The sequence below is a fragment of the Citrus sinensis genome, chromosome 9 (assembly GCF_022201045.2).
Source record: "Citrus sinensis cultivar Valencia sweet orange chromosome 9, DVS_A1.0, whole genome shotgun sequence".
Lineage (NCBI taxonomy): Eukaryota > Viridiplantae > Streptophyta > Magnoliopsida > Sapindales > Rutaceae > Citrus > Citrus sinensis.
In genome coordinates this window covers 4,224,847-4,235,099 of record NC_068564.1, presented here as the reverse complement: position 1 = coordinate 4,235,099, position 10,253 = coordinate 4,224,847, and the positions used below count along the sequence as shown (strand labels likewise).

At 34.8% G+C, this 10,253-nt stretch overlaps 1 non-coding gene across 1 annotated transcript; it reads right to left on the bottom strand.

Moving 5' to 3' along the window:
- Positions 1 to 6,956: 6,956 nt before the first annotated feature.
- LOC112495694 (small nucleolar RNA R71) lies at positions 6,957 to 7,063 on the bottom strand. The gene has a single exon (XR_003062023.2). It is a non-coding gene; the product is annotated as a small nucleolar RNA R71 (small nucleolar RNA).
- Between the last annotated feature and the right edge of the window lie 3,190 nt (positions 7,064 to 10,253).

Genomic DNA, 10,253 nt, shown 5'->3' with positions numbered 1-10,253 from the left:
TACAAATCAGACACAAGTATGGCTGGTTCAAAGATCGATCTAGAGAAGTTCACAGGGAATAATGACTTCAACATGTGGAAGGTTAAGATGGAGACACTACTGATCACCCAGTGGCTGGGTGATGCCTTAAAACCAATCACCAAGAAAGAGGGATCAGAAGCCTCCATTTCATCATCATCAATGACACCACAACAAGCTGCTGAGATTGACAAAAAAGCAAGGACTACCATAATCTTGAGTCTTGGGGACTCTATGATCAGGGAAGTTGCAAGAGAGAAAACAGTGGTTGATCTGTGGGCAAAGCTTGAAAGAGTGTATATGACTAAATCCCTAGCCAATCGACTTTACATCAAGAAAATGATGTTCACGCTAAAAATGGTTGAGGGATCATCTCTTGAAGACCACATAGATGAATTCAACAAAGTCTGTGATACACTGGAAATAATTTATGAAGATTTAGATGATGAAGGTAAAGCATTGCTTCTGGTGAGTTCACTTCTATCTTCATATTCAAACTTTGTTGATGCACTCATGTATGGGAGACAAACCTTATCACTGGATGAAGTCAAGGCTGCTCTGAATACTAGAGGACTACAAGAAAAGTCAGGGAATATGAGCTCTGGAGAGGTGTTGGCAGTAAAAGCAAAAACTGATAAGTATGATGGAAAGAAAAAGAAGCAAGGGAATAATAAACAAAAGACTAAAAGCAAAAAGTGTTTTCAATGTCAGAAAGAAGGGTATTTCAAGAAAGATTGCCTAGAATTAAAGAACAAGAAAATGGAGCAAAATGGAGCTGCTGTTACTGCTGAGGAAGAGGGGTATGAGTCAGTAGGAGTATGTGTGGCTATAGAGCATGTGCAAAAAGGTACCTAGATTCTAGACTCAGGTTGTACATTTCATATGTGCCCCTTCAAAGATTACCTATTAAACTATCATGAGACTGATAGAGGAAGAGTTATGCTGGGTAACAATGCTGTTTGTAAGATTGTGGGGATAGGAAATGTAAACCTAAAATTGCATGATGGTACAATGAGGGAATTAAGGGAAGCTAGATATGTTCCTAAACTCAAAAGGAACTTAATATCTCTAGGTATGCTTGACGAAATGGGGCTTAGTATTAAGCTTGAATCTAATGAGCTGAGAATTTCAAATGGTGATGGGGTTGTTATGAAATGTTACAAAAGAAATGGGGTATATGTCTTGGATGGAGAAGCCATAACTGGTTTGTCAGGAGTGTCAATCAATTCAAGTTGTGATAACACTTTGTTGTGGCATATGAGTTTAAAATGACTGAAAGAATTACAGAAGTAAGGGGTTCTAGGCACTGGTCAAATCTCAGAACTGGATTTTTGTGAAGACTGTGTATTAGGCAAAGCTACAAGAAAATAGCTTCAGCAAATCAGTTCATTCAACCAAAGGCATCCTTGAATACATACACTCAGACTTATGGGGACCAGCACAGACAATTTCACTAGGTGGTAGCACCTATTTCCTGTCTATAATAGATGATTATTCAAGGAGAGTATGGGTTTATGTCTTAAAGCACAAGGATCAGGTATTTGGGAAGTTCAGAGAGTGGAAATTCCTAGTGGAAAATCAAACTGGATTGAAGGTGAAGAAACTCAGGACTGACAATGGTCTTGAGTTTTGCAATCAGGAGTTTGATGGCTACTGTGCAAATCATGGCATTACAAGGCACAGAACTGTAAGGTTGACACCTCAACAAAATGGGTTAGTCGAAAGAATGAACAGAACCCTGATGGACAGAGTAAGGAGTATGATGATCCAGTTACAACTTCCCAAAGGATTGTGGGCTGAGACTCTATTAACAGCAAGCTATCTTGTAAATCTTAGTCCTTCTGCAGCATTTGACTTCAAAACCCCATTTGAGAAATGGCGTGGAAAACCAGCAGATTATGGCAGCCTTAAAGTATTTGGATGTCCAGCATATGCACATGTAAGCTAAGGGAAGCTTACTCCAAGAGCTCTTAAAGGAAAATTTATTGCGTATCCTGAAGGAGTTAAAGGATTCAAACTATGGTGTATAGATCTTAACCCTCCCAGGTACATAATCAGTAGGGATGTAGTTTTCAATGAAAAAGTTGCACTGGATATAAAGAAACCCACAGATACAGATGCACTTAAGGGTGAGGATAAGACCAAAATTCAGTTTGAGGTGAAGCCTTACAACAAAGCAGCTTCAGGAGATGAAGATAATACTGATCTAGGTTCTGATGATCAGAAAAATGAACAAGTAAGGCAGACTGAAGCTCAGCATCAGGAATACCAGCTGACAAGAGACAGAGAAAAAAGAAAAGTAAAAGCACCAATCAGATATGGATATGCAGATCTGATAGCTTATGCACTAACAGCATCTCATCAAATTGATGATGATGAACCCAAGAACTACAAGGAAGCTATCTAAGGTCCATACATAGATGAATGGAAAAAGGCAATGGATGAAGAAATCTCCTCATTGAAGAAAAACAATACATGGGAGCATGTTAAAAGACCTGCAGACATCATAACAGTATGATGTAAATAGATCTACAGAGTCAAAGATGGATTAACAACTATTGAACCTAAAAGATTCAAAGCTAGGTTAATAGCTAAGGGGTACACAAAGGGCTGGGGTAGATTTTAAATAGGTCTTCTCACTAGTAGTCAGGCATGCATCAATCAAAGTACTATTGGCTTTAACAGCTGTAAAAGACATGGAGCTTGATCAACTCGATGTCAAAATAGTCTTCTTGCATGGGAGATTACATGAGGATATCTTGATGACACAGCCTGAAGGGTATACAAATTCAGAGTCTGCTGACTGTGTGTGTCTGCTGAAGAGGTCATTGTATGGGCTGAAGCAATCACCCAGGCAGTGGTATCTTAAATTTAATAAGTTCATGGTTACTTATGGATATCTAAGGTGTAGCTATGATGTATGTGTTTACTACAAGATGATAAAATCAAGCAACTTCATATATCTATTGTTATATGTAGATGATATGCTGATTGTTTGTAGTGAAAGAGGAGAGATTGAGGCTCTAAAGCAGCTGCTCAATTCAGAATTTGATATGAAAGATTTAGGTCTAGCTAAGAAGATTTTGGGTATGAAAATAATAAGGAACAGAAAGAAGGGTACTATGATTCTTTCCCAAAGGAAGTATCTGGAAAAGGTTCTAAGAACTTTTGGGATGTCAAGCAGCAAGTCAGTTGTAACCCCTCTAGCATCTCACTTCAAGCTGTCTTGTTCACAATGTCCCAAAACAGATGAAGAAAGAAGTGAAATGGCAAAAGTCCCTTATGTAAATGTTGTTAGTTCCATGATGTATGCTATAGTACTTACAAGACCTGACTTAGCTCATACCTTAAGTGTTGTAAGTAAGTTTATGGCTGCACCTGGAAAGGAACACTAGAAGTCTGTTAAATGGGTGCTAAAGTATTTAAAAGGTACACAAGAGTATGGCATGGTATATAGAAGATCATCTGGAAAGGTTGCAGGGCTCTGTGGTTATGTTGATTCAGACTTTGCTGGGGACCTAGACACGAGAAGATCTCTAACAAGTTATCTGTTTTTCTTGGATGGTTGTCTTATTAACTGGAAGGCAAGTTTGCAGCATGTGGTTGCCTTGTCAATAACAGAGGCTGAATACACTGCTGCAACAGAAGCTGTCAAAGAGACTCTATGGCTGAGAGGATTGATAGCAGAACTGGGAATTAAGCAGGAGACTGTTGAAGTTCACTATGACAGCTCAAGTGCAATTTACTTGAGTAAGAATCCAGCTCACCATGAGAAAACTAAACACATAGATATTAAATTACATTTCATTAGAAATGTAATCTCAAAAGGTGTGATTAGTATGGTGAAAGTGCATACTGAAGATAATCCTGCTGACATCCTTATTAAGGTTGTAACTACAGCTAAGTTCAAGAGTTGCTTGGACAAAGCTAGGCTGAGTGATTGCTAAAATGCTCAGGTAGGAGAAATTAGGATCAAGGAGTGATTTGTTCAAGATGGAGAATTGTTGTGTTATGAAGCAAATCAGGATTATGGAAACGACCAGCTGATGTCATGTTTTGGAAAGCAACACTCTTCTTTCTGGAACGACATGTATGAAAGTCGTTTTGGTTTAAGTGATGCACGAGAGATTCACGTGCTCGAATAAGTTGATTTCAAGATCGTTAAGAGTTTGTTATTGCACATGCCAATCACGTGATTTCTAGGTTCATTCTAATTTGTTAACGAAGCTGTTATAAACAGCTGATTCTGGTAACAGCAAAGGGTGTGTGAGAGAGCTATTGTGAGTTGAGAAGGTTGACGAGAAAGCTTCTTGAAAGACTCTGTAATTAGCTTGACAAATACTATGTAGTTGTCTCTGAACAATCAATAAACTTGGTTCTGTTTCTCCCGTGGATGTAAGCTAGATTGAAGCTAGCTGAACCACGTTATTTCTCTTGTTCTTATCCTAAGTCCTTATAGTTTTAGTTCTCTGTGTTTTCTTCTGGATTGGTTCTTGGTGCATCTTGATTGTGTGATTTGCGATCTTTGCAAGTGTTTCGAGTTGGTTGTACAATAATATGTCACTCAAAATCAGTACAGTAGCTATCACATTGACAACTTGAATACTATGCTCAACAGTTGATGGCTTCTTACGCTTCAACAAACCTGAATCAATAAACCAAGCTTTAGAGGAAGACAATAACTGACCATCAAAGAACAAAGATGTTAAGGAAACAAAGAACTATATCCCAGAAGGTTGGATGAGATTCCAACAGTTGAATATGTACCTATATTTTTAATCTGTCTATCACTCTTTGGTGTATAACTTGAGTTTTTTTATTCCTAACAAAGAAAAGAAATGCCTTGTTATGGAAACAATGATAAAATAATCATCAAAGGAAAAGGTTCCCCCTTTCACTTTAATAAAAATAAAGAAAAAGAAGTGTTTTAATGAGCATATATTATAGACATATTATACCCTTTATTATATAATTGTTAGTTATTTTTATTTCTTATTTTTAATTAATTGAATTATTTTGTTGAATAGATTCAATTGAAGATTATGGATAAAAAATGACATAAAGGAGCTCAATTGTGGAGGCATTAATTGATTGATTTTAGGAGCAATTAGACAAATATGCATGTGAATTCAAGACAAATTCATTCATCATGCACATGAAGACAAAGACGATTATGGCCATCACGTGAGAAGCAATTGTATGGCGTTAAAAAAAGAATGAAAAATCCAAGTGAAGTGCACATGCAAGACCAAGCAAATAAAAAGGCCAAACCTTTTGGCTTTGGAATTTAAGAGGTGGGGTCCATTTTAAAGACTATATAAGAAAGCTGAACTTTGGCTTTTGAGGAGAGTTACCGCCAGAGGAGGCAAGAAGTGCAGACGCAAGGCTGTAAGAGAAGACTAGCGGTTGCAGCAGCTATTTAATTTCCATGGCTGTTTTTATTTGTTTTGTTGCTCTCAATTCAAATATGTCTTGTTAATTTTCTTATACTGAGGTTAAGGATGAAACTCTATTCAATGAAATAATTATCTTTTTATTTAATTAATTCCTTATATATATTCTTTGATGATTATAGTTTTTATTTCACATGATTAATTGGATGTTGTTAAAATCTTTTCATCAATTCTGTCATGCATTATTGATTGTTAGGATTGATATTCCATCAAATCTATGCTTGGATCTATAAAATTTATACATGATCATCTTTGATTTCGTGTATTTTATTAAATTGTTTACACAGAGTACTTAAGAAAACTTTGACTCTTTGTTATTCAATATGTTTACATGAGATTCTTAGATATCATACTATTAAGCAGAAAAAGAACATACACAAGATTAATTTTATTTGGGTTTAATTGTTATATCCATGATATGACATAGATTGCTTTCAAGTTGTCACTCTAAAATTGGGGATTAATTAATATTTAGATAATTACTAATTGAATAGTGGTGGATTTTGAAACCTTGGTAATTTTTGTCTTATTGAAATCTCATTTACTTTAATTATTTTCTTAGTTTAATTGGTTTAATTTCTCTTAAAACTTAATTTGGTCAACTAGGTTAGAATTAATATTAATTTTATATTTAAATTAGACTTTTCAATTTATAACAATCCATATGGGTTCGACCTCGCTACCACTATTCTATTTCTAGATTTGTGCGCTTGCAAGTATATTAAAATTTTCACAACATGTTTTTGGCGCAGTTACCGGGGATTGTGCCAAAAAGTCAGTTTAATCTAGATTGATTTGACTCTTCCACTGGTTATAATTTAGGTTGTCTTTTATTATTATTTTTTAATTAAAAAACACAAAAAAATTCTTTATCTTTAAATTCATTGTTTGGTTGTTTGATTTCTTTTATTTTAAATTTTGTTAATTTTCATTGTTGTTGGTTTATTTTATTTTATTTTACTTTTCTTTCTTTCCTTGTCTAGTTAGTTTATGAGTGTTTGGGAACACGATTCAACAAATCGTTTGGTCAAAAAAGAGTAAAAAATTGATAGTAGTCGAGATAGTTCTTCAAAAGTGATGGATGACCCAAATAGACTATTACCAATACTTCCACTAGTGCAAGCAGAGAAAACCCTTAGAGAATATTTTTCACCACTTGCAGCTAACCAACCATCTTGTATTGTGTTGCCACAAACTACAGCAACACACTTTGAACTTAAGCCCTCTGTCATTCAACTGTTACCATTTTTTCATGGGCTAGAGAGAGAGGATCCATATTTGCACATTAAGGAATTTCTTGACATATGTTCTACATTCCGTTTTCAAAATTTTAATGATGAGTCAATTAGGCTTTGTATGTTCCCTTTCTCATTAAAAGACAAAGTAAAAGCTTGGTTGAATTCACTTCTTGCTGGGTCTATTACTACGTGGGATGAATTGAGTAATAAGTTCCTCACCAAGTTTTTCCCTATGTCTAAAACCAATGCCCTTAGGAGAGAGATATGTGATTTTTATCAAAGAGAGGGTGAGCAATTTTATGAGTGTTGGGAAAGATTCAATGATTTACTACTCAAGTGTCCCCACCATGGTTTTGAGAAATGGAGACTTATACAATGCTTTTATAATGGTTTAACTATGTCACATCGTCATATGGTAGAGTCTATGAATGGTAGGAGATTTTTAAACTTACACAAAGGGGCTGCATGGGATTTCTTTAATTCACTTTCTGAGAATTCTCAATAATGTGATTTTTCAAATCAAAGGGAAAAATCATCTCAAGTTTCTAGAAAGGGGTTATATGAAGTTAAGGATGATTTTGATGTGAAATCCACTCTAGCTACACTTTTTAGGAAAGTAGATGTCTTAGTTCTGAACCAATCAATGAATGATCATCCTAGTGTAGTTAATAAAGTTTGTGCTCTTTGTTCTAATTTGTCTCATACAGCACAGAATTGTCCATCATTACCAGTCTATCAACAGGCTTATTCTGAGCAGGTGCATGCCTTACAATCATATGAGAAAACCTCCAATAATCCATATTCACCGACATATAATCCTAATTGGAGGAATCACCCTAATTTATCTTGGAAACGAAATCAACCTTTGTCAAACCAAGGAGGACAACAATTTAGTTTGTCTAATCAACAATTTGCCCCTCCTAACCAAGTATATCCTCCTGCCCAACAGCCTATGTCTCAATTTGTTGCACCCCAACAAAGAAAACCTTCTTTAGAGGATACACTTCAAAGTTTCATTCAGTCAACCCAACAAGCTTTTCAGTCAAACACTCAAGCTATTTTAAAGCTTGAACATCAATTGGGTCAATTAGCAACTACTGTAACTGAGAGAGAAAAAGAAAAATTCCCACCAAGTCAACCAATTCCCAATCCTAAAGGAGTGCATGAAGTTGGATTGAGTTCAAGCCATCAGCATGAAGAAGCAAAATCTGTTATGACCTTGAGAAGAGGAAAATTATTTGACAACAAGGTGGAGGTTCAAACAAGAAAGACATTTGAGCCTACTTCTTCAGATCGAGTTCCATCACAAGACTCATCACCAAATGCTCCAGAAGAGAGTGGCCCACCAACTTACATTCCCAAGGCTCTTTTTTCCTCAAAGGTTAACAAAGGTAAAGAAAGGAACCCAACAGGTGAGATTATGAAAATCTTCAAGCAGGTAAGTATAAACATCTCTTTACTCAATGCTATTAAGCAAGTTCATGTGCCAAGTTTTTGAAAGATTTATGCACTAAAAAGAGAAATTTGCATGTCACCAAAAAGGCATTTTTAACTGAACAAACTAACAATTTACTCCAATGTAAAATGCCACCAAAATTTAAAGATCCAGGTTCCCCTACTATCTCATGTCTTATAGGGAACCAATTGTTTGATAAAGTATTATTGGATTTATGCGCTAGTGTTAATCTCTTTCCTTATTTTGTTTACATGTAGCTTGGACTAAGTGAGTTAAAATCAACTTCCATTGTTTTGCAACTTGCTGATAGGTCAATGAAAATACCTCGTGGTATTATAGAGGATGTGTTGATACAGATTGACAAATTTTATTATCTTGTTAATTTTATTGTTATTGATACTCAGCATGTACAAGATCCTAATAAACACACCCCAGTTATTCTAGGTAGTCCTTTCTTAGCTACAGTTGATGCTCATATTAGTTGCAGGACTGGAAACATGCAATTGTCTTTTGGTAACATGACCATGGAATTAAACATTTTTAATGTTCCCAAGTAGGCACAAGAAGATGATGAAGTCGTTGAAGTAGATATGATAGAAGCATCAATTGATGATTCACTTATTTCTAACCACTGTGACAATCTATTAACACCATGCACAACTAACTCTGATTTCTCTGTTGATGTTGACAGTGGTATTGAAGAAGTTAATGCTTTACTTAATTCGACTCTTATCATAGATCTAATTAAGTGGAAAGAAAAGATTGAGCCACTTCCTCCTAAAGAGAAAATTGAATCATTCAAGTTGGAGCTACTTTCTAAAAAAGTGCAGCATAGGTCACATTCTGACATGAAAAAGGTGGTAAGATCTAAAGTGCTTAAATTATTAGATTTTTATACTACTTCAGCTAACTCTCAAGAAAGCTTGGAACAGAAGAGATCAAAGCAGTGCGATATTGAGGAGTTTCATTACCATCATCCTTTTATGGATAAAATGCTCTAGTACTTAATCAAGTATGTTTTCTGGTATTTTCTGTATAATTGCTTTGATTTTCACCAAATTCTTATTGATCCTGGTTGATTTGTTGTTTACATTAATTAGTTAGTCAGTAGGATTTTTTTATTTTATTATTTATATTTCTTCTAATGTTTTCTTTTTAGTTGTCATCTTTTTTTAAAGCTTTCCCAGGCCATTCAGGTGTGTTGTCTCCAACTTTTTATTATTATTTATGTTTTTATTTTTTTAATTTTTCATCTGTTTGCATACATGTCTTTTGCTTGTGAAACATTGAGGACAATGTTCCGAATAAGTTTGGGGATGGGAAGAGTGTGTGCTTTGTTTGTTATTAAAAAAAACCAAAAAAATTCAAAAAAAATCAAAAATTCAAAAAAAATTGTGTTTTTTTGTTTTTATGTGAAAGGCCAATGATAAGAATTTGATTGACAATAAATATGGTTCTTAGAAAGGGTTAAATATTGTCTTATTTTGTACTTGATTCTTGTGTTAGTTCCTCTTGATTGAGATTCTTTAAACTATGAGCACTAATATCAATTCTTTCATAATTTTGACTTGAAATTTGAGATTGACGCAGCCTTAGTTGAGAATTTTAGATATAGTAAATGATTGTTTGTCTTGATTCTTATCTTCACAGTAAAAATAGTGTACACATGCGCTAAAGTCAGAAATAGCTACCTATAACCTTTAAGAGTGAAGCTATCCTTGAGTAATTTGGGCCTATGTACCACAAGTATATAGAGGATAATCTACCATGAGAAGTATACTACCTTAAGGGGTAGAGTGAAACCTCCTGACTATGGTTAAAAAAAAAAGAGAGAAAGAAAACAAAAAAAGGAAAGAAAAATCAAGTGCATGTGCTAAAAAATTTAAAAGAAAATGTACATAAAAGCCTGTGAAAAAAAAAATAGAGATCAAGATGATAAGATTAGTTTGACCTACTCTTTTCTTTCTTTGAAGCGAAGGCTATTGATATTGATGATTTTGAGAATGGATTTGATTGAATTGATTTCACACACACACTACAAGAATCAAAAGAGAGAAGAAATTAACTATTGAATTAAAGTTAGAACTT